Source organism: Hyla sarda, chromosome 1, assembly GCF_029499605.1.
Source record: "Hyla sarda isolate aHylSar1 chromosome 1, aHylSar1.hap1, whole genome shotgun sequence".
NCBI lineage: Eukaryota > Metazoa > Chordata > Amphibia > Anura > Hylidae > Hyla > Hyla sarda.
This window is the reverse complement of record NC_079189.1, coordinates 298,372,706-298,397,054: the sequence shown is the minus strand read 5'-3', so window position 1 is coordinate 298,397,054 and position 24,349 is coordinate 298,372,706. Positions and strand designations below refer to the sequence as shown.

The 24,349-nt window shown below is 45.6% G+C and overlaps 1 protein-coding gene across 1 annotated transcript in view; it reads right to left on the bottom strand.

Moving 5' to 3' along the window:
• LOC130268744 (transducin-like enhancer protein 1) overlaps positions 1-13,470 on the bottom strand; it is a 124,122-nt gene extending 110,652 nt beyond the window's left edge. Inside the window, exon 1 of the mRNA XM_056518055.1 lies at positions 13,406-13,470. The gene's annotated coding sequence lies outside the window, so the exon portion shown is untranslated. The remainder of the gene's footprint in view (positions 1-13,405) is intronic.
• Between the last annotated feature and the right edge of the window lie 10,879 nt (positions 13,471-24,349).

Genomic DNA, 24,349 nt, shown 5'->3' with positions numbered 1-24,349 from the left:
GCCCATGCCGCACAAAAGTGTAGTTTAGTATGTCACTCATTTGCAGGAACGGATGGAAACAGTGTTGCCCTTGGTTAGGGAACATATGGAGGCAGCTCAGCGAGCCCAGAGCCAGGCTCGGGTTCAGAATTTTAAACCGGGAGATCGGGTTCTGGTAGCAACGGTCGACAGTAAATTTCTGGCTAGGTGGCAAGGTCCCTACGAAGTGATCGAAAAAGTAGGGGAGGTGATGTTCAGGGTACACCAGCCCGGGCAGAGGAAGCCAGATCAAGTGTACCATGTAAACTTGTTGAAACCCTGGAGAGATAGGCAGACTAGTGCGGATGACAGCCCCCGGCCAGGTTTGCTAGAGGTAGAGTTTTCTGTCCCTCAGTCTGGTGCGAGGGAAGCAGTTGCCACAGTAATGGTTGCTGAAAGCCTTTCCTCTGCACAGAATCAGGAGGCCAGGGAGTTCGTTAGTAGGAACACCAATGTTTTCTCAGACCTTCCTGGACGTACTTCTGTCCTCCACCATGACATTGTCACTGAACTCCAGGTAAAAATATGGTTGAAACCATACCGGGTATGTCATGGAGTCATGGCGACAAGCCATTTCGGAAGAAGTGGAACAAATGTTAAAGCTGGATGTCATCAAAGAATTGAAAAGTGAGTGGGACAGTTCGATAGTCTTAATACCCAAACCTGACGGCACTGGCAGGTACCCTTGATGGAGGCTGCCAAAGAGAAAACCGAATTCATCACATCAGAAGGCTTGTTTCACTACAAGGTGTTACCCTTTGGTGTACATGGCGCCCCTGCTACATTCCAAAGGCTAATGGACATTGTGCTACGGCCACATCATCGGTATGCTTCAGCCTATCTAGACGATATCATCATTCACCGTACAGACTGGGAAAGTCACCTACCAAAAGTGCAGGCCGTTGTAGACTCCCTCAGGAAGGCTGGGTTAACTGCTAACCCCCAAAAATGTGCAATTGGGTTAGAAGAGACCAAATACCTTGGGTATGTCATTGGGTGTGGAGTTGTCAAACCCCAGGTAAACAAGGTAGAGGCCATTCGGAATTGGCCACAACCTGTCACTACACAAGTGAAGTCGTTCCTGGGGATGGTGGGTTACTATATGAGGTTTATCCCCCACTTTGCTACAGTAGCTGCACAGACCTCTTAAAGGGACGCAAGTCGGTAATGGTGACTTAGAATGAGCAAGCAGAGCAGGCTTTCTCCGCTTTAAAGTCGGCCCTATGCGGGTCTCCGGTTTTGGTGACACCCTACTTCAAAAAGGAGTTTGCAGTACAGTCAGATGCCTCTGAGGTAGGCCTCGGTGCTGTACTCTCACAGGAAGTCGACGGGGAGGAGCATCCCGTTGTCTTTCTCAGCTGCAAACTTACCCCGGCCGAGACCAGGTATAGTATAGTGCCGAGAGAGTACCTGGCCATTAAGTGGGCACTCGAGTCTCTCCGCTATTATTTGTTGGGGAAGAAGTTTCGTCTCATGACTGATCATTCCCCTCTCAAGTGGATGTGCCAGGCTAAGGACAAAAAATGCCAGGGTCACCCGGTGTTTTTTTTCCTTACAAGACTTTAAGTTCACGGTTGAACACAGGGCTGGTTGTTTGTCCACTGTTGCGCATGTGTCCACCCCCTCAGGGTTGAAAAAAAGGGGGGGGGGTGTATGTGAGAAGTTGAAAGGGATACTGGCTCCAGATCAACTGGCTCCAGAAAGTAAAAAATATTTGGAAATTACTTCTATTAAAAAATCTTAATCCTTTCAGTACTTATGAGCTGATGAAGTTGAGTTGTTCTCTTATGTCTAAGTGCTCTCTAATGACACGTGTCTTGGGAACCGCCCAGTTTAGAAGCAAATCCCCATAGCAAACCTCTTCTACTCTGTGCAGTTACCGAGACAAGCAGATATGTCAGCAGAGAGCACAGTTGCCAGACAGAAAACATCAACTCAATTTCAGCAGTTGATAATTATTGAAAGGATTAAGATTTTTTAATATAAGTAATTTACATATCTGTTTAACCCCTTAAGGACTCAGGGTTTTTCCGTTTTTGCACTTTCGTTTTTTCCTCCTTACCTTTTAAAAATCATAACCCTTTCAATTTTCCACCTAAAAATCCATATTATGGGACCTATAACACTGCACACACTGATCTCTTACACAGATCACTGGCCTGTATTAACACGCCTGTGATCAGTGTTATCGGCGCTTGACTGCTCCTGCCTGGATCTCAGGCACGGAGCAGTCATTCGTCGATCGGACACTGAGGAGGCAGGTAAGGGCCCTCCCGATGTCCTGTAAGCTGTTTGGGACACCGCGATTTCACCACGGCGGTCCCAAACAGCCCGACTGACTAGCCGGGATACTTTCACATTCACTTTAGAAGCGGCGGTCAGCTTTGACCCCGCTTCATATCGCGGGAGCCGGCGTCGTTAAGGGGTTAACTTTCTGGAGCCAGTTGATATAAAAAAAAAGTTTTTTTTTCCTGGAATACTCCTCTAAAGGCAGCTTACTTCACCAGCTGGGGGGGGGGGGGGGGGGGGGGGGGTTGCTAGTTGCAGCTTACACTGCCGGAGAGAGCTGAGTGTAAAGATCTTCCCTGAGAGTGTGAAAGCTGGTGAGCAAAGTGCCTGGAGACTTGGAAAAAACTTGCTTGATGCTGCATGGTATGGACTCAGGTGTGAACAAACACCTAAGGAATACAGGTGGACTTTTGTTTCTTTTTCCTTTCTTCGGCATTCAAAGACTGTTTGCTCTTTGCCAAGTGTGAAACACTGAACTTTGATTTGAAAAGCTGTATGTTAGGGCTAGACGCGTTTCTAGATCTGCTCAATCTCTTTTTCAATAGCACTGCATTCTCCTAACCAATTTTTTCTTTTAAACCTGTGTTTTTCTAAAACTTTGGTTAATTTGTAGGTTTGGGTTATCTTTAAATTTTTCATATAAGCTATTTGGGAACTGGGAATTGTTTGTGTGTATCCATGTTTGGATTGGTGGCAGTGTTACTGAACTTAAAGACGTGGGTGATGTATAAGTGAGATTTGTAATTATTATTTCCTGTCTAGTGCGAACAAATACTGATTTTAGATCCTCTTACCATCAAAATAAGTTATGTGCCCACTGTGAGTAGGGCGAATTTATGAAAAACTGGAGGCACAGAAATGGGATACTTTCATCGGATGATAGTATATTAGATTTGCGAACCCAGCCACTAAAAAAAATAGCTTTCTTCTTATTTCCAAAAGCGGATCTCAATTCAGTTAACTGATATAGTTACACATCAAACAACCCCACCCCCTTGTTTTTCTATCTTGACTGGTTTGCAAAATGGCATACCAGTTACTATCTGGAGCAAAAAATTGGAAAAATGTATCCCCATCCATAAAAAAAAACAAAAGATATACTGATTCATGTGCTTGTGGATTATGATGTGCAATAAGCAGTGCAGAATGGATTATTAAAAACAAAAGAAGAGATACACAGAAAAGATACCCTGCAACTGGGGTCAATGGCCCAGCAAACTCTGGAGATGCCCTTAACTCTTCTTTATAAATTGTTTTAAAACAGGGGTCTCAAACTCCCGACCCGCATAACGAAAGTTTGTGGCCCGCACCAGGGATGTGTGATTTGTATTGCCCAACGCCCGGGATATGCAGTTCCGGGTGCCGGGCAGGGGGTTTCTTCAGGCATTTAGCCCTGCTTCGGGCAAGCAGCGCTAAATGTCTGAAGGCTTCACTAACCCCGCCCTCCTCCTCCCCATCTCCGGTTGGCTGGCTGGCCCGAGTCTGATGAGGGACGTCACGCATGTGACGTCCCTCCGCAGACCCGCACAGGAGTACGTCAGTGACATCACTCATCAGGCCGCTGCAGAAGCGCAGCGCAGGACAGGTAAGTGTGTCTATGTGTGTGTGCATGTGTGTCTGTCTGTCTGTGTGTTTGCATGTGTGGGTGTCTGTCTGTGTGTGCATGTGTGGGTGTCTGTCTGTCTGTGTCTGTGAGAGTCGGGGGGGGGGACGACGACAATGCTACCTAATGTGGGGAACCTGTTACTACCTAATGTGCGGAACCTGCTACTACCTAATGTGGGGAACCTGCTACCAACTAATGTGGGGAACCTGTTACCACCTAATGTGGGGAACCTGCTACCACCTAATGTGGGGATCATTATATGTAAGGGACGCATGTGGCCCAGCCTCACCCAGCTACTACCTCCAGTGGCCCCCGGATAATTTGAGTTTGAGACCCGTTTTAAAACCTGTGGATGCAGAAGATACCAACATACAGCTGCAACTAATTCTAAAATACCAGGAGAAGGAGGCTGCAGATCGCCAGGCATAAAGAGAAAGAGAGAAATTCAAGGCCGAGAGAGAGAGTACCAACTAGCCCTGGCTAGGTTAGAAAGATTCCCTTTGTCACCTGTGAGTAACAATTCTACAGACTCCTCTGCACCCAGACACTGTGGTGAAAATTTCTCCACTTTGGATAATGAAGAGGATCTGGATGTGTTCTTGGGTATCTTTAAAAAGACTTGTAGGCAGTTTCAATCGCCAAAAGACCTATGTGTCCAGGTATGAAAGGGCTAGCACCGAAGGCATTCACAGAACAGCTGAAGGACTCTAATGAGGACTATCATGCTGTCAGGGTTTCACTGTAGTAAAGAAACAATCTCATGCCCAAGGTGTACTTAAAGAAGTTTGGGACAACACAGAAAGGTGCCCTGCAGTCTTCAGGCGGCAGATGATAAGGTAGTTGAATCAACAAATCTGTTTCTTTTCCTCTTGAGAAGGCAAGCCACTGCCAGGGGTGTCTTAGCTGAATGTGCATGCTAATGGGGTATTTGGCAAGATAGTATTCAGCAAACAGGTACCTGAAGTGTATAGCCAACTTAAAGGAAATCTGTCATAACTTTGATGCTTCATACACTACAAGTCATTGGGACAGTCCCCATCAGCTTATCCTGCCCCATCAGCCTTAAATGGGTACTGTCACTTAAAAAACTTTTAAAATGTTCTAGAGACATGCCACATGCCAAAAGTTGTAATGACTCAGTGTCATGAATGGGGGGGGGGGGGGGTTAGGGAGAAGTGAGCCCTTAAGCTGTCCCTAAGACCACTCTCCCTGCCTACTCCCTGCCCATCCACCCTTAACGATGGATCAACAACTGGGCAGGAACCTAACAGGAGTACAATAACCAACAAACAGATAAACCAGGCAGGATATAGCAAACTAACATTTACAGTTCAGAAAATCAAGAGCAATGTTCACACTGGACTCAAAACAAGGAACACACTAGACACCCCACTCCAATCAGGGAGCCAAATAGGCTCCTAGCCAGCGGGCACTGTCCTCCGAGTGATCAGGATACTGGCCTAGGAGGAAACAAAAATCCTAAATACAAGCAAACACAAGACTCACTCACTTCTAGATAGACAGATTAGCCGAAGGCTCAGAGCAGGATTCAATCCTCAAAGTAGCAGGATAAAATAAGGTCAAAACAGGACTGACAAAATGCACAGTGTGAATACAGACTAAGGCAACACAAAGCAAATTCAGAACGAACATACACAAATACTAAAACCCAACAAATGTACTAAAACAAAGCAGGCTAAAATCTATATTTCAAATTTCAGATAAGCATGGTTAAAGGGGTACTCCGGTGGAAAACTTTTTTTCTTAAATCAACTGGTGCCAGAAAGTTAAACAGATTTGTAAATTACTTCTATTAAAAAATCTTAATCCTTCCAGTACTTATGTTTTCTATGGGGATTTTCTCCTACTGGATAGTTCTTAAAAAGGACAGAGATGTCAGTAGAGAGCACCGTGGTCATGATATCAGCAGAGAGCACTGTGTTCCAAAAAGAAAATTATTTCCTATGTAGTATTCAGCAGCTAATAAGTACTGGAAGGATTAAGATTTTTTAATAGAAGTCATTTACAAATCTGTTTAACTTTCTGGCACAAGTTGATTAAAAAAAAAAAGTTTTCCACCGGAGTACCCCTTTAAAATTTAGGATATGTGCTCAAACAGACAAAAGATAAAGTGCATAATAAACCAGACATGATCAGAGTATAGATCTAATTACCACCACCCGAGAGTTTCAGCAAAGCTAGGGTCGAAATAACCACATCCGAGATGCCATAGGCTGGAAGCATTAACTCTTCCCAAACCAGGGAGAATTAACACAGAATCTGTTCAGACATAAACCTAATGTGTGAACAGGACCCAAAGAATAAAATACAAAATACATGGAAACAGACATTACAGTCAGGGTCTGAGTGTTCAAATCCCCAGCGATCAGGAGAAGGAGCCAGAAGTTTCGAGCAAAGAGCATTTACTCCAGGCTCTGTGCCCCATGACCGAGACACACTTACAATGCAAGTCAGTGAGGTCACAGAAAGCAAAGAGAGGAGCGCTCATTTGCACGCTTCTCTCCCTGTACGTTCTACCGATTGGTCATGGTCTGAACACTCAGATGCAATCAAAACTTTTCAAATCTCTCTGGGACATTTAAAAGTTTTTTCAAGTGACAGGTACACTTTAAGTATAGAGAGAAAGATGTCAATCAAAGCAGATACAAGTCACTTGGGACCACTCTGATGGCTTGTAGTTCAGAGAAGTCACCGAAATAAACACTAATACTTAACTTTTAATAATTTGCGCTAAAAAATCTGGGGACTGCAACCCCGAGGCCAAAAAAACCATCATAATAAAAGAGAAGATATCTTACTATGAAGTGACAATAGGGACCCAATAAGGGTCAGAGTCAACTCATAGATGATAATATTTTTACAAAATATATTGATGTCCCTGTCAACAGCCACAATCGGTCAATAATTAGAGTATAAACCACAATTCTGGTGAGAGCTCGACCAGGGGCTCCCATCTCATTTCATATTGAATGTAATACCTGATTGTCATAACTCCAGTTCTTATCTGCACATGATAGTGCCTTTCCAAACTGCATCCTATTGTTCGACAGTGGTCAATATTTAATCATGGATGTGAAGTGGTATACAGGTTATGTTCTAAATACCAGTCCACCTCACCAACCAAAACAGATCCGGTGTTGATTTAGCCGGATCTATTAATATACATGCTTGTAAATCTAGGAGCAGTGTAGCATATGGGTTGTTAACTATTCTGCAGACAACCATTACTTACCATGTTCACTCGTTCTAAACACCCTCTCCTTTAAATATGTACAGCTGTGCCCTTTAAATTAAACAATTTAAAATCACTTTAAAATCACTGTGGAATATATACAACAATCAGTGTTTGGTACCCGAACCAGCAATCCTCTGCGCTATAGCGCATTATGCCCATATCCATGGAGACTGATATATACATCTATGCAACTGCGCTAACAGCGTATCACGCCCGTGTCCATGGAGACTGACATACGTACCGGTGCTGATGACGGAATGCAGGTTTCGGAATGACAGCGGCCATGTGATCATCACTGGTCATTTGATAGATTCTGGTCACATGGCTTTGTTTACCTCTGTCTAGGGGTGTGAATCGCCAAGAATTTGGCGATTCGATTCGAATCGCGATACCAGTGTGGCGATTCGATATATCCCGATATATCGCGATACCGTCTAGGTGACGATACATTGCGATATATCGCGATATATCGCGATATATCGCCCACCTGGGAGCATTCATAGATCCCAATAGACGCTGCTGTCAGCTTTGACAGCGGCGATCTAGTACTCCGGTGCTCACTTTTCTCATGTTATCCCGTCCGGGCTGCAAAATAAAATAAAACGCACTTTATCTTACCTGCCAACGAGCCCCCGGAGCTCCGGTACACTACGGTACAGGTGTTCGGTCCCCGGGCTGTATTCTTCTTACTTCCTGTTAGTCCGGCACGTCACATGGAGCTTCAGCCTATCACCAGCGGAGGCGGGACATCGCTGCGGCCGGTGATAGGCTGAAGCTCCATGTGACGTGCCGGACTAACAGGAAGTAAGAAGAATACAGCCCGGGGACCGAACACCTGTACCGGAGCTCCGGGGGCTCGTTGGCAGGTAAGATAAAGTGCGTTTTATTTTGCAGCCTGGATAGGATAAAATGAGAAAAGTGCGCACCGGATACTCCTTTAATAGCCAGCCGCGGCGATTGCCGCATGCTGGCTATTAGCGGCGGCCCCCGGCTACTGAAATCAGCCGGGGGTCGCATAGTAGGGAGTGGGCACGAGTCGGAGCCCGCTCCATAGCCGTGTCAGATCCGGCCTGCCCGGCTCCACAAATGTGGAACTTTTATCTCCTGATGCCCAGGACAGGACATGCTGTTCCGGGCGTCCGCAGATAAAAATTCCACATCCCTAAAAGAATCGATTCAAAAATATTTTGAATCGATTCTGTATCGGCAAATGAAAAATCGCGATTATCGCGAGAATCGATTTTTTCTTACATCCCTACCTCTGTCTATACCAGTCGCTCTGGTGCGTCACTAAGGACGCTTCAGACTTGTAATCCGGAACGAGGCTATACAGCGGTCATGTGATGTATGCGTCATACGGATCACGTGACCGACACGGAATGACTGTCTGACCCGGAGGCCGCGTGTATATGGCGTCTGACGCCAGTTCCGGATAAACAGGTAGGAAGTTTACTAGATATATTTATCCAATACCTGCTTATCATATGCTCGGGTCTATGCAGGATTGGCTGTACTTTTAGGAGGGAGGTGTCTCCTTTGAAGATAAAAACCGGGAACTGCCCGGTAAGGGACATGGTCCTTTTGCAGTTACCATCTATACTGCTCCTCCATCGGCCATCATCTCTGACTATGCATATAGCCCCCAATTGTCCCCTGATGAACGGGGGGGCGTGAAACGCGTTGGGACATCCCTAATCAACATCCACATCGTATAAGTACAACCTTGACCTACATTTATATTTAATTGTGATTCTCCATATATTTACACCTATATTTTAGGTTTGTTTTTGGACTCTATCTCCTGTTTTTCGAGACCTATGTGATTTGGGCAGGGATGTGGAATTTCTATCGCCCGACGCCCGGGACTAGCAGTTTTGGGCGCCGGGCAGGTGAATTTGTTCGGTCCTTAGCCCGGCTTCGGGCAAGCAGGGCCGGACCTGACAAGTGCGGCGGATCTGCAGTCTGTATGGAGCGGGATCCCGACTCCTGCCCGCCCCATACTCTGCAGCCTGTGTCCTCGGAAGCATAGCAGGGGAGATGAGAAGCTGTGTATGTGTCTTCTCTCCCCTGCTCTGCAGACGTGCGGGGGGAGATGAGGGGCGTGGCTTACTTCTCCCCGTGCAGACCTGCGTCCTCTGCCTTCACTCCCCCCAGCTGTAGCTTCGGAGAGCTGTGGGGAGGAGGCGTCTGCACGGGGAGACTGTATGCGGCGCTCTGCAGTATGTATGGAGCGGGCTCGGGATTCCTGCCCGCTCCATACTCTGCAGCCCCCGGCTGTTCTCAGTAGCCGGGGGCCGCCGCTAATAGCCAGCATGCAGTGATCGCCGCGGCTGGCTATTAACCCTATAGATCACCGCTGTCAAAGCTGACAGCGGCGTCTAAAGCCTGGGTTCTCAACCTGGGGTACGCGAAAACGCTGACAAATACCGGCCATGCATTGGCCAGTATTTGTCAGCGCATAGCCGCGGCAGCTCACTGTACAGTAGCGCGGCCAGAGATGCGGCCAGAGATGCGGCCGGGGCTACTGTAAGTGAGCTGCGTGGTTGCCAGGGAGACGTGTGGCCTCCCCTGACGTTGCGCGGAGTTGCCGCACAGCGCAGGGGGACGTCACACGTCAGTGCGGCCCTGTGGAACATCCCGTGAAGCAGCAGGCAACGGGACCACAGGACGCCATGTAAACAGCTGTATGGTAAAGAGGGGGGGGGGGGCTGGACTGTATGGGATGGAGCACAAGGCATTAGGATGGAGGGGGAGAGGGATAATGGCGGAGGGGGGGGGGGGTAATAAAGCACAAGGCATTGAAATTTTATGTCTTGTGCTTTATTACTCCCCTCTCCCCTTCCATCTTAATCCCCTTGCACCATTCCCCCCCTTCCTCTGATCCCCCTTTTGCCATATCCGATAATAATGGCACAAGGGGATTAATATGGAGGGGGGAAAATGACAAAAGGGGATCAGAGGGAGGGGGGAATAATGACACAAGGGGATTAATATGGAGGAGGGGGGGGGGTTGATTATCCCCCCCCCTCCATCTTAATCCCCTTGTGCTATTATTATCCGATATGGCAAAAGGGGATCAGAGGGAGGGGGGAATTATCAAACCCCCCCCCCCTCCATATTAATCCCCCTGTATCATTATTCCCCCTCCTCCATCTTAATCCCCTTGTTCCATATTGGATAATAATGGCACAAGGGGATAAAGATGGAGGAGGGGGAATAATGGTAAAAGGGAATCAGAGGGAGGTGGGAATTGTGGGACAGGGGGAGTAAGACGGAGGGGGAATAATAGCACAGGGGGATTAAGATGGAGATGGGATGCATTAGTATAAAGGTAAGAACACGCCTTTTGTCTGCGGGTACCCCTCGCTCGCAAGTTCCGCGTGAGGGGGTACCCGTGGACATACTTTCAGGCCTTGGGGGTACGGTCGCCGAAAAGGTTGAGAACCACTGGTCTAAAGGGACATGTGAATGCTTCCTGGTGGGCTAGTGGGGTGGATCCCCCCCCCCCCCCACAACGCGATCGCAGGGGGGCGATCCACTATGGAGGTAGCCGGAGGACTTACCTCTGCTTCTTCCTGTCCCGGCTCTGTCATTGATAGATCCTGGCTGGACCAGGCTCTATCAATGGATCACAGATCTCACAGATCAATGAGTTCAATAGAATCTATTCATCTGTCTGAGGAATCTAATGATTCCTCATAAGTCTAATAAAGTGTAAAAGAAAGAAAAAAGTTTTAATAAAAGTTTGAAAGACACATTAACCCAGTGGTCTTCAAACGGTGCCCCTCCAGATGTTACAAAACTACAATTCCCAGCATGCCAGGACAGCCGTTGGCTGTCCGAACATGCTGGGAGTTGTAGTTTTGCAACATCTGGAGGGCCACAGTTTGAAGACCGCTGCATTAACCCCTTCCATGTTAAAAGTTCAAATCACCCCCTTTTCCTATATAAAAACATGCAAACATAATAAAAATAAACATATTTGGTATCGCTTCATGCGTAATTGTACAACCTATTAAAATATAACATTATGTATCTCGTACGGTAAATGTAATAAAAATACCAAACCACAGATTTGCAATTTTTATAATATCCCAGAAAAAAAAGTTAAAAAGCGATTAAAAAGTCAGATCAATGCCAAGATGGTACCGATACAAAAAACAGATTATGGCGCAAAAAATGAGCCCTCATACAGCCTGGTATGCGGAAAAAAAATAAAGCTACAGGGATTAAAAAATGGCAATTAAAAAAATTTGAAAAAGTTCAGAATTAGTAAAACCTGACGTAAACGATACAAATCTGGTATTACTGTAATCAGGCGCCTAAAGTATACCGCTGCATTAACCCCTTCCATGTTAAAAGTTCAAATCACCCCCTTTTCCTGTATAAAAACATGTAAACACAATAAAAATAAACATATTTGGTATTGCTTCGTGCGTAATTGTACAACCTATGAAAATATTACATTATGTATCCCGTACGGTAAATGTAAAAAAATACCAAACCACAGATTTGCAATTTTTATAATATCCCAGAAAAAAAAGTTAAAAAGCGATTAAAAAGTCAGATCAATGCCAAGATGGTACCGATACAAAAAACAGATTATGGCGCAAAAAATGAGCCCTCATACAGCCTGGTATGCGGAAAAAAAATAAAGCTACAGGGGTTAAAAAATGGCAATTAAAAAAATTAGAAAAAGTTCAGAATTAGTAAAACCTGACGTAAACGATACAAATCTGGTATTACTGTAATCAGGCGCCTAAAGTATAAAACTAACATGTTACCTCAACCACAAGGTAAATGGCGCAGAAAAGAAAAACCACCAAATCTGCTAAATTATCTTTTACTATTTCAATTTTACTTCCCTAAATATATATATTTTTTGTTTCAGAGAATACGTTATTGAAAAGTGAAAAGGTATCATTATAGTAGGTAGTTATGGCTATTATAGGGCAAGGAGGAAAAAATCAGAGTGTAAAAGCGAAAATTGGCCGGACAAGTGGATCGTCATAAGGGACAAGTAGATTTTGCTCCATTTTAGTCCCGTGGACAAGTAGTTTTTTATAAAATTTCCATACCCCTGTTTGGGTATCTGGGCTTTTAAGTTGCTTTATCTATAATTGGCCCAGACTGTACCTGCCAGTTTGTAATATTACAGGTTACTATATAGGTGATGTGACGGTACTTTGGCTGTTCATTTTACAATGGTCATGACTGGTAGGAACACTCTACAATTATGTGTAGCCCTCTGTTTTGATCTTGACTGCCAGTAACACCTTGTTAATATACAATATTTTTCTGCATTGTTCACACTATTTCTCCAGTATCATAATTTGATTCCTCCCATGAGAAGGCAGGAGTGTGATTTTTGGTCAGACAGGGTCTCAGTTGGAGATATAGATATTTATTCATCAGGGCATCCAACATTTTATGGAGATCACAATTTCCAACACTGTACCTAGTCTGTTATAAGATTGATAGAACTAATCTATCTTTTTCACCCAAGGGTGAAGTCTCACATCATCAGCCTGGTAATATATCTAGATAGGGGCATCTATCCCTGTCCCTCTAGCTATGCAGGGCACCCCAGTGAGACAGAGAGTTTTTTCCTAATTGTTCATATTGTAGGGCATCTAGGTGACTTAACAGGCTAGGTTCCGGTGCGGGGCCGCCCTTATCAGGGCGTCTACTCCGCCTAGGATTAGGTATAGAGTAGGGGATTTACAGGGAAAGTGATAGGTAGCGGCCTATCATCTCCATCGGCCTATTACCTTCCTAGGTCCTTTCCCCCATCTACCCCCACCTATATCCCCTCCTTTATTTTAGGAATTGTGGTTTATACTCTAATTATTGACCGATTGTGGCTGTTGACAGGGACATCAATATATTTTGTAAAAATATTATCATCTATGAGCTGACTCTGACCCTTATTGGGTCCCTATTGTCACTTCATAGTAAGATATCTCCTCTTTTATTATGATGGTTTTTTTGGCCTCGGGGTTGCAGTCCCCAGATTTTTAGCGCAAATTATTAAAAGTTAAGTATTAGTGTTTATTTCGGTGACTTCTCTTTTGTGCGCTTGTAGTTCAGGCAGCATGAAACTGATGACAGGTTTGCTTTAATATTGTCCCCAGGAAGTGAAAGATAACAAGTCTTCTCCTCAGAGATCAAGGAGTGGCAGAGAGATGCCTTATCTGTGTTTATCTAGGCCTTCAGGAATACAACCGAGCTGTTACCTGTCATTAAACGCCCGGCCCTCTAATAATGACTCTGCAAAGCTGCCGAGACCAGGAAATGTCAGCCTATTCTGTCTTCTCTAGTGGAAAGTGTAAAAACTGGAATATTTCTAATTTTTTTTATTTATATGTGTATAAAAACTTTATTCATAATTATACATTTTTCACAGCCCTGTTAATACTGCAGGACTTCCTGACAGTTTTGATCTGTGATTGGTAAAAAAATAACTATCTAAAGTAAATCTACTAAAATGAATGTTCATTAACAGTGCCCTTTGATATTAAAGAATATACCCAGCAGCTGTCCAGTGCTGAACACCATGGAATACAGACATTTCATGCATCAGCTTAGGGTTTGTTCACATCTCTGCTACAATTTCTGTTGTTCTGTCTCAGTAGCATGACAAATAATGGCTATAATGGCGTCTTGGTGACCAGCATTTTACAAGACAAAATAATTTGACATGCTATGCTATTTTTGTCTAGATTTTTATACAGACCTATACAATATTAGGTGTAGGTAATAATACTTAAAACCAGCCTGCACCACTACCTAAGGCAAACGTCTCACCTAGACTTATAGATGTTGTACCTAGTAAGTTATAACTGGTAACCCACAACATCTCAGTGATGTCATGGATCTCTATGATCCCTGTCCATGTAGAATGTGCATTTGTCGTGTCCCAGCACCAAAGTCTGTCCTGTGGGATAAAGATTGCCTCGGGCATCCCTCTTGTCTCTATGTTGGGCCCATGGCTCCATGGTCTAATTTACTATACTGTGTTATATTCCTATGTGATATTATTCTTAAATGATGTACTGTACCCTTATGGGATTATTATGGGAGCCCTCCAACATTGGCCTTTATGCAGTGTAGGGGGAGGAGCTGGTCAGAGAGTGTTCAGTTCCAGTTAGGAGTTGCAGTCGAGGAGAGAGTTGGAATGTGAGAGGAGTCTCAGAGTTGAAGAGCTGAGGAACAGAGTGAGGAGACCAGAAGGAAAAGTCGGCAGCCATGCCAATCTCAGAAAAACCCCAGCACACAGCTGAAAGTCAAAGCCTGACGATAAGTAGTCTTCAGTCAGTCAGCATAAAGTGTCTATATTCAACGTGGGCAGTTATAATCACTAATCTGCAGTTTCCCCTACTACCATTCTCAGCAAGGTGACAGGCTTCCCGGTTTACACTCTGCACATCCATCTACACTAAAGTTTGTACTGTCAAGGATTTGATAACTCCTGCCACAGTAAAGATAGTTATCCATAACCTTGCATCAGTGTCATCCTTGTCCCCGATCTTGGCCCAGGAGAAGCTATCTCATCCTCTGACCATGAAGGTGAACACTGCCCTGGCATCACAAACTGTATCCTACACCCAATGTTCAAGTGCCGCACACCACACATTTACCCTGGATAAACTACTGTTTAGTGGCTCAGAAAAACTGTGCCTGTCACTGAGCCATTAATCTCCATGACTTCTATCCCTGTACTGTATACAGACTGCATCTCAACTAATGCTATGGATTAGCCAGTAAATATAATAGGATTATTTCATTACACCAAATGAGCTTTATGACTTAAATCATTTTATTTTCAACATCTAACATTGCCCTAAGTGAATGAGAACAGACAGGGATATGGTGTGTTTTGGAGGACTAGATAAAAAAAACAAGTATTCTATTAAGTATCTATAGATTCAAGCAATAAAGCCTTACACATGTTTTCACGTCACAGACATCAGAGTGTGTGAATGTATTCTCGTGGTAATTCACTTTGATCACAACTAAGAGTGATCATACAAGCTAAAAAGTTTGCTAGACAGGACAGGATTGTGAGAACCCTTTAACAGTTGGCTTTAAGAAACCATGCACCACAGCTGAAGAATGAAAAGAGGACTCATCAAGAAAAAGTATACTCAGTTATTTTACAGTAGGAGGAGGTAAATATCACCAAACATGAAATAAAACACCTTTGGAAGCATTGATGCTGCCATTACAAAAAAACTACCATGGAAACAGCTCATGAGAACGGCCATATTGAGGGTGGCAGCTAGAGATGAGCGAATCGAAACTGACGAACCCGAATTCATTACGAATTTCAGGAAAAATCCGATTCTGATCAAAAACGAACTTCGCCGCGATTCGATCGCACAAATCGATTTAATAAACTCCATTTTCCTGCGTTCTAGGCTGTTTTAGACCTAAGATGGCGGCTGCACATGTCAGTACATGGGGCAAGGCACGAGAATCAAGGTAGGCGGGCTGACCCTGAATCACATGTGAAATGCAGCGTATCAGTGTTCACTGACCCGTGATGTCACAGCCCTATATAATTGGCGGCCATCTTCCCTCTGGTCATTTCTTCTATGCACGAGATAGGGAAAGGAAGTGACTGCACGTCTGTGTGCTGATCGCATACAACGGCATTCTACAGCATCCGACCGCTACGAGTAGCGGTCACATCAGCATTAGGGAAAGACACAGGGCACAGTGTTTCTGCTGTTCTGACCGAGAACAATTCTAACAAAACCTAGTATTCTCGTTACTCAATATAGCAGGCATAGAGGTGCTGCATAGCAGTCACCTGCGTCATAGATCTCACAGCTGTTTTACCTGTATGGAGCATTTAATCTCCTCTTTTTTCAGCCCAATTGAGTTTTTTCTGTTGCTCCACAAATCTGATTCTCACAATTGTGGGTTTAATCCCTGTAAAAAAAAAAAATTCTGTGGTGCTGCCCAGTTGGGTACTACTGCTGTTCAGAAATAAGTCATATTAGTGTGGACTTTTGTGCCTTTTTACCATTTTTCACCTGTTACTCTGTCTCTGTGCTAAATTCAGTGTTATACCACACGTTATACACCTGCCGGTGTATGAAAAAAAAAAAAAGTTTTTCCTGCGTAGAAATACGCTTAACAGTGTCCTTATCATTGCAAAGGGCCTACATACAACCAAGTAGTGTACTATATACTACCTTTTTTTCTGTCTCTGTGCTAAATTCAGTGTTATACCACACGTTATACACCTGCCGGTGTATGAAAAAAAAAAAAAGTTTTTCCTGCGTAGAAATACGCTTAACAGTGTCCTTATCATTGCAAAGGGCCTACATACAACCAAGTAGTGTACTATATACTACCTTTTTTTCTGTCTCTGTGCTAAATTCAGTGTTATACCACACGTTATACACCTGCTGGTGTATGAAAGAAAAAAAAAAGGTTTTCCTGCGTAGAAATACGCTTAACAGTGGCCTTATCATTGCAAAGGGCCTACACATAACCAAATAGGGTACTATATACCACCTTTTTTTCTGTCGCTGTGCTAAATTCAGTGTTATACCACACGTTATATACCTGCTGGTGTATTAAAGAAAAAAAAAAGTTTTTTCTGCATATACCGTATTTATCGGCGTATAACACGCACTTTTTAGGCTATAATTTTTTGCCTAAAGTCTAGGTGCGTGTTATACGCCGATACACCCCCAGGAAAGGCAGGGGGAGAGAGGCCGTCGCTGGCCGCTTCTCTCCCCCTGCCTTTCCTGGGGTCTAGAGCCCTGCTCCCGGCCCTTCTCTCCCACTGGCTATCGGCGCCGCTGCCCGTTCTGTCCCCCTGACTATCGGTGCCGGCACCCCATTGCCGACGCCAATAGCCAGGGGGAGAGAAGCGGCGCCGACAGCCAGGGGGAGAGAAGGGGCAGCGCCACCCATTGCCGGCGCCGCTGCCCCGTTGCCTCCCCCCATCCCCGGTGGCATAATCACCTGTTGCCGGGGTCGGGTCCGCGCTGCTGCAGGCCTCCGGCATGCGTCCCCTGCGTCGTTGCTATGCGCTGCACGGCGCGGTGCATGACGTCAGTGCGCCGCGCCGTGCAGCGTATAGCAACGACGCAGGGGACGCACACCGGAGGCCTGCAGCAGCGCGGAACTGACCCCGGCAACAGGTGATTATGCCACCGGGGATGGGGGAGGCAACGGGGCAGCGGCGCTGGCAATGGGTGCCGCTGCCTCTTCTCTCCCCCTGGCTGTCGGCGCCGCTTCTCTCCCCCTGGCTATCGGCGCCGGCAATGGGGCGCCGGCACCGATAGTCAGGGGGACAGAACGGGCAGCGGCGCCGATAGCTAGGGGGAGAGAAGGGCCGGCAGCAGGGCTCTAGACCCCAGGAAAGGCAGGGGGAGAGAAGCGGGCAGCGACGGCCTCTCTCCCCCTGCCTTTCCTGGGGGTGTATCGGGGTAAACACGCGCACACACGCACCCTCATTTTACCATGGATATTTGGGTAAAAAACTTTTTTTACCCAAATATCCTTGGTAAAATGAGGGTGCGTGTTATAGGCCGGTGCGTGGTATACCCCGATAAATACGGTAAATATGCTTAACAGTGCGCTCATCATTGCATAGGGCCTACATACAACCAAATAGTGAACCATATACTACCTTTTTTTCCTGTCTCTGTGCTAAATTCAGTGTTATACCACACGTTATATACCTGCTGGTGTATGAAAGAAAAAAAAAGTTTTTTCTGCATATAAATACGCTTAACAGTGCCCTCATCATTGCAAAGGGTGTACATACAACCAAATAGTGTACTATATACTACCTTTTTTTCTGTCTCTGTGCTAAATTCAGTGTTATACCACACGTTATACACCTGCTGGTGTATGAAAAAAAAAAAGTTTTTTCTGCTTATAAATACGCTTAACAGTGCGCTCATCATTGCAAAGTGCATACATACAACAAAGGAGTGTACTATTTACTACCTGTTTTTCTGTCTCTGTGCTAAATTCAGTGCTATTTCACACATTAGTATACACCTGCTGGTGTATTAAACAAAAAAAACACCTTTTTTTCTGCGTAGAAATACGCATACCAGTGCGCTCATCATTGCAAAGGGCATACATACAACATAGGAGTGTACTATTTAGTAACTGTTATTCTGTCTAGGGCCTACATACTGTGAAAGGACAGCCGTAAGTAATCGCCTGCTGCTGTTCTATACCCTCATAAACGCACTAAGTATGTCAGGCAGGGAAGTGCCAGGACGTGCACAGAGAAGGGGCAGAGGCCTACATACATCAGGCAGAGTTGGCAGCAGACTTGGGGGCGAGTAGCAGCAGGAGTCGCAGCAATAGGCCTGAGCTCCCGTTAACACCCAGCGGTCGTGTCGTCGACCCATCTCTCCTCGTCAATTGGTCTGCACACTCATCCCCATCATCACAAGCGACATCTGACAATCCCAGTCATGAGTCGGTGGGTTCCTCAGACACAACCCTCAGTTGGCATGGCCCGGGAGCAGTCCCCGTAATCCCATTGCCTTTGTCCTATTCTGTTCCCTCTCCCAAAGAAGTATCTCATGCTTTGCGTTCAGCTCCACTTTTTAGTGAGGATGATGTAATAGAGGACAGTCAGCAGCTAATGGGCAGCCAAGAATGTGAGGAGACATGCGTCGCTTGCTCCGCAAAGCGGCCAAGTAGTGATGCGGAGAGTGACGTGGGAGGCGGTGTTGCAATTGTTCAGGGTCTTGAAGCAGACACTGTTGTGGAACCTGAGGAGGACATCAGTGACGTGCACACATCTTTTGAGGATGATGAAGCCAATTGCAATTGGGAGCCGGGCGCAGAAGCCGGGGCTTCATCATCATCATCATCATCATCATCATCATCATCAGGAGAAGAGATTTGCTCTATGAGGCAGCAAGGCGGTAGCACGGTTGGCAATCAGCGTGGTGGTGGCTGTAGTGGAAATTCAGGAGCCAAACGTGCCAGGGAAGACCACCTGCTTCGCGGCAAGCTACCATTCTGGGAGGTAGTGGAACAGGGGTTCCTGGAGACGGCGCCAATAGAAGTCGAATAGTGCGGACTGGGGGTGGGAAAATCAGCTACTCTGCGGTGTGGTTGTTCTTCATAAAGAATCTGGAGGACCTTAGTGTAGCCACATGCAAAATCTGTCGGCAGAAAGTGAACGCGTGGCCAGGGTCCCAATCTCGGCACCACAGCCCTGCGTCAACACATGATTCGCCACCATAAAGCGGCCTGGGATAACCGTGGCTCCGATGTAGTGGTCCAGCCTGCCACATCACCCAGTAGCCATCCGCTCCCTCCGTCATCCAGCCAAGGCTCCACCACCTCAGCCGAAGGGAGCATTGTGTCAAACCCTCCTTCTGGCGCTCCTGCTTCTTCCGCTTTTACAATATACGCCCACTCATCCAATGGCGCAGAAGTTGAATGTGCTCCTGTCCAAGTTGCTGGTGTTGCAGTCCCTCCCTTTCCAACTGGTGGACTCTACAGCTTTCAGGGAATTGATGGCTTGTGCCGAGCCCAGGTGGAGAGTCCCAAGCACACACACACACACGCATATATATATATATATATATATTTATTTATATATATATTGTCATATACATTAACTTGTCTTTTCCTGCTTTTGTGCATGTATATTCAGGGTGACCATTTATGTGGGATATCACCACATTGTAAGATGAACTTATTCCTACGCTAACAAATTACACATCTTTCGTGGATCACATGGGTAGTTGCTAATAATGTTAAGCCGTTGTTTCTACAGGGTGGGCAATTTATATGGATGATTACAACTTAATAAAATGGGAATGGTTGGTGATATTAACTTCCTGTTTGTGGAACATTAGTATATGTGAGGGGGGAAACTTTTCAAGATGGGTGGTGACCATGGCGGACATTTTTAATCCAACTTTTGTTTTTTCAATAGGAAGAGGGTCATGTGACACATCAAACATATTGGGAATTTCACAAGAAAAACAATGATCCACTTGGTCTTAATGTAACTTTATTCTTTCATGAGTTATTTACAAGTTTCTGACCACTTATAAAATGTGTTCAATGTGCTGCCCATTGGGTTGGATTGTCAATGCAACCCTCTTCTCCCACTCTTCACACACTGATAGCAACACCGCAGAAGAAATGCTAGCACAGGCTTCCAGTATCCGTAGTTTCAGGTAGTGTTGAGCGGCATAGGCCATATTCGAATTCGCGAATATTCGCGAATATATGGACGAATATTCGTCATATATTCGCGAATATTCGCATATTCGTTATATTCTCGTTTTATTTTCGCGTATGCGAAAATACGCGCATGCGAAAATTATCATATGTGGAAATTCGCATATGCGAAAATTAGCATATGCGAATTTTCGTATATGCGAATTTTCGCGCGCCAGTCTCACACAGTAGTATTACAGCCTTCTTTACACCACACAAGCTGGAAGCAGAGAGGGATGATCACTGTGATGTGTACTGTGAAGAAAAAAAAAAAAAAAAAAAACGAATATTCGTAATTACGAATATATAGCGCTATATTCGCGAAATTCGCGAATTCGCGAATATGCGATATTCGCGAATAATATTCGAATTGCGAATATTCGCGAGCAACACTAGTTTCAGGTGCTGCAGAATGGGCAAAACTAAAATTGGAACAGGACCCTCAGTTTACGCAGAAGATTTTGTTCAGGGATGAGGCAAGCTTTTATGTGAATGGTGAAGTTAACAAACAAAACCACCGCTATTGGTCTGACACTAACCCACATTGGATAGATCCCTTTAAGTCTGTTGGAACACAAAAATTGATGGTATGGTGTGGTATATGGGGTACAAAGATAGTGGGGCCATTCTTCATCAATGTAAACCTCAAGGCCACTGGATATGCGAAATTGCTACATGATGATGTGTTTCCCTCTTTATGCACTGAAGCTGGCACGTTCCCTGAGTTTTGCCAGCAAGATGGTGCACCACCACATTATGGGTGTCAGGTCCGAGCATTCCTAGATGAACAGTTTCCTGGAAAGTGGATTGGTCGTCATGGGCCAGTTGAATGGCCCCCAAGGTCTCCCAATCTGATCCCCTTAGACTTTTATCTTTGGGGTCATCTGAAGGCAATTGTCTATGCTGTGAGGATACGAGATGTGCAGCACCTGAAACTATGGATACTGGAAGCCTGTGCTAGCATTTCTACTGCAGTGTTGCGATCAGTGTGTGAAGAGTGGGAGAAGAGGGTTGCATTGACAATCCAACACAATGGGCAGCACATTGAACACATTTTATACGTGGTCAGAAACTTATAAATAACTCATGAAAGAATAAAGTTACGTTAAATCAAGCACATCATTGTTTTTCTTGTGAAATTCCCAATCAGTTTGATGTGTCACATAACCCTCTTCCTATTGAAAAAACAAAAGTTGAATTAAAAATGGCCGCCGTGGTCACCACCCATCTTGAAAAGTTTCCCCCCTCACATATACTAATATGCCACAAAGAGAACGTTAATATCACCAACCATTCCCATTTTATTAAGGTGTATCCATATAAATGGCCCACCCTGTACTACAAAAATGAAGGTGAAACTCTTCATAAAGTGTATTCTGCAGAACTGCCACAAGATGGTGCTAGTCTTCATCATTTAAGTTGTGTCACCTACACAGATGACAGTAAATAGCCTGGAAACTATAATCTACCCAAAATGAAAAAATCAGGTTTAGTAGGTTTGGAGGGAATGAAACTGATGCAAATCTGAAACTGATGCAAAGCCCAGTTTTTTAAGGTTCTGTCCATAATATATATGTATATTTGAGATGAAATAAAAAAAATACATAAATAAACTGATGTCAGTTTATTATCAGTCTTTCAATCACTTTAGATCAGTTTGAGAGGAAATAAATAAAACTATTGTGTTTAAAAAAAAATATATGAGCCTTGCCTTACCATGTTATCTATTCAACCAGAAGGGGAGGGAAAAATGTAAAATATTCTCTTAAAGGAAATCTGTCATCAGTGTCCCCTGCACTCACTTGTCGGTACAGAAAGGTAGTGCAGGTGACACTGATGACAATGATACTTCTCTGCTCCCATTCTGTGGTGTGATTCTCTGGCTATCTTCTTCCGTACCTTCCGCTCCGAGCCTGACTTGAAGCATGGGCGTAGTAACATCACCGCTGCTGTTCTCTGCTGGGTCCTGTTGCAGTGATGTCACTAAGCTCCGCCCATGCTCCAAGTTGGGCCTGGAGCGGATTCATGTGTATGGTAGCATGCAGAAACCTCTGGCATTGGGGAAAACAATAGGTTGACCTGTTACCTAAGGAACCTTTGCCTTTTCCAGTGACAAATAGTTTACATATAGTTACAAAGTTTACATATAGTTCACCACACAGTTGCGGATCCGGAGGGGGGGCGGGGGGGGGGGCAACAGGGCAATTGCCCCCCCCCCCCCCCCCGAGATTGCTGCGCCCCCCCCCCCCCCCCGCTCCCTAGCATGGTGGAGCCGAAGCTGTAAGCTCCGGCTCCACCATTCACTAACCTTACACACACGCTGTGCGTACACAGCGTGTGAGCTGCGGGGACGAGATCCACTAAAGGCCGGCGCGATGACGTCACATCATCGCGCCGGCGCCTGGAGGACCCGTCCCCGCGGCCTGCATACTGGAAGTAAAGGTATGCTCAGGGATTAGGGATATGCGCCATTGATAGGAGGGGGGGTCAGAGAAAAGGGAATATTTCATGAGGGTCTGCAGGGCAAAGCATAGGGGGCATTATATGTGAAAAGCACATGACAGGGGGGCCCCCTGTCCTGTGCCCTTCACATATAATGTCCCTTGTGCTGTGCCCCACATAATGCCCCCTGTGCTGTGCCACACATATAAATTATATGTGTGGGGCACACAGCACAGGGGATATTATATGTGTGGGGCACAGCACAGGGGGGCATTATATGATATAATGCCCCCCTGTCCTGTGCCCCTCACATATAATGCCCCCTGTGCTGTTCCCCTCACATATAATGCCCCCTGTGCTGTGCCACACATATATATTATATGTGTGGGGCACAGCACAAGGGGCATTATATGTGTGGGGCACAGCACAGGGGGCATTATATGTGTGGGGCACAGGACAGGGGGGCATTATATCATATAATGCCCCCTGTTCTGTGCCCCACACTTATAATGCCCCCCTGTCCTTTGCCCTTCACATATAATGTCCCCTGTGCTGTGCCCCTCACATAATGCCCCCTGTGCTGTGCCACACATATAAATTATATGTGTGGGGCACACAGCACAGGGGTCATTATTTGTGTGGGGCACAGCACAGGGGGGGCATTATATGATATAATGCCTCCCTGTCCTGTGCCCCTCACATATAATGCCCCCTGTGCTGTTCCCCTCACATATAATGCCCCCTGTGCTGTGCCACACATATATATTATATGTGTGGGGCACAGCACAGGGGGCATTATATGTGTGGGGCACAGCACAGGGGGCATTATATGTGTGGGAGACAGGACAGGGGGCATTATATCATATAATGCCCCCTGTTCTGTGCCCCACACTTATAATGCCCCCTGTGCTGTGCCCCTCACATATATTGCCCCCTGTGCTGTTCCCCTCACATATATTGCCCCCTGTGCTGTGTCCCACACATATAATGCCCCCTGTGCTGTGCCCCTCACATATAATTCCCCATCATGCGCCCCCCATATATAATGCCCCCATCATGCGCCCCTCACATATAATGTTCCCTGTGCTGTGCCCCTCACATATAATGCCCCCATCATGTGCCCCTCACATATAATGCCCCCATTCTTTGCCCCTCACATATAATGCCCCCATCATGCGCCCCTCACATATAATGCCCCCTGTGCTGGGCCCCTCACATATAATGTTCCTGTCATGTGCTCCAAACATATAATGCCCCCTGTGCTGTGCCCCTCACATATAATGCACCCTGAGGGGACAGGACATGGGGCTTTATATGTGAAGGGCACAGCACAGGGGGCATTATATGTGAGGGGCGCATGATGGGGGCATTATATGTGAGGGGCACAGCACAGGGGGCATTATATGTGCGGGACGCATGATGGGGGCATTATATGTGCGGGACGCATGATGGGGGGTTTATATATGAGGGGCACATGATGGAGGCATTATATGTGAGGGGCAAAG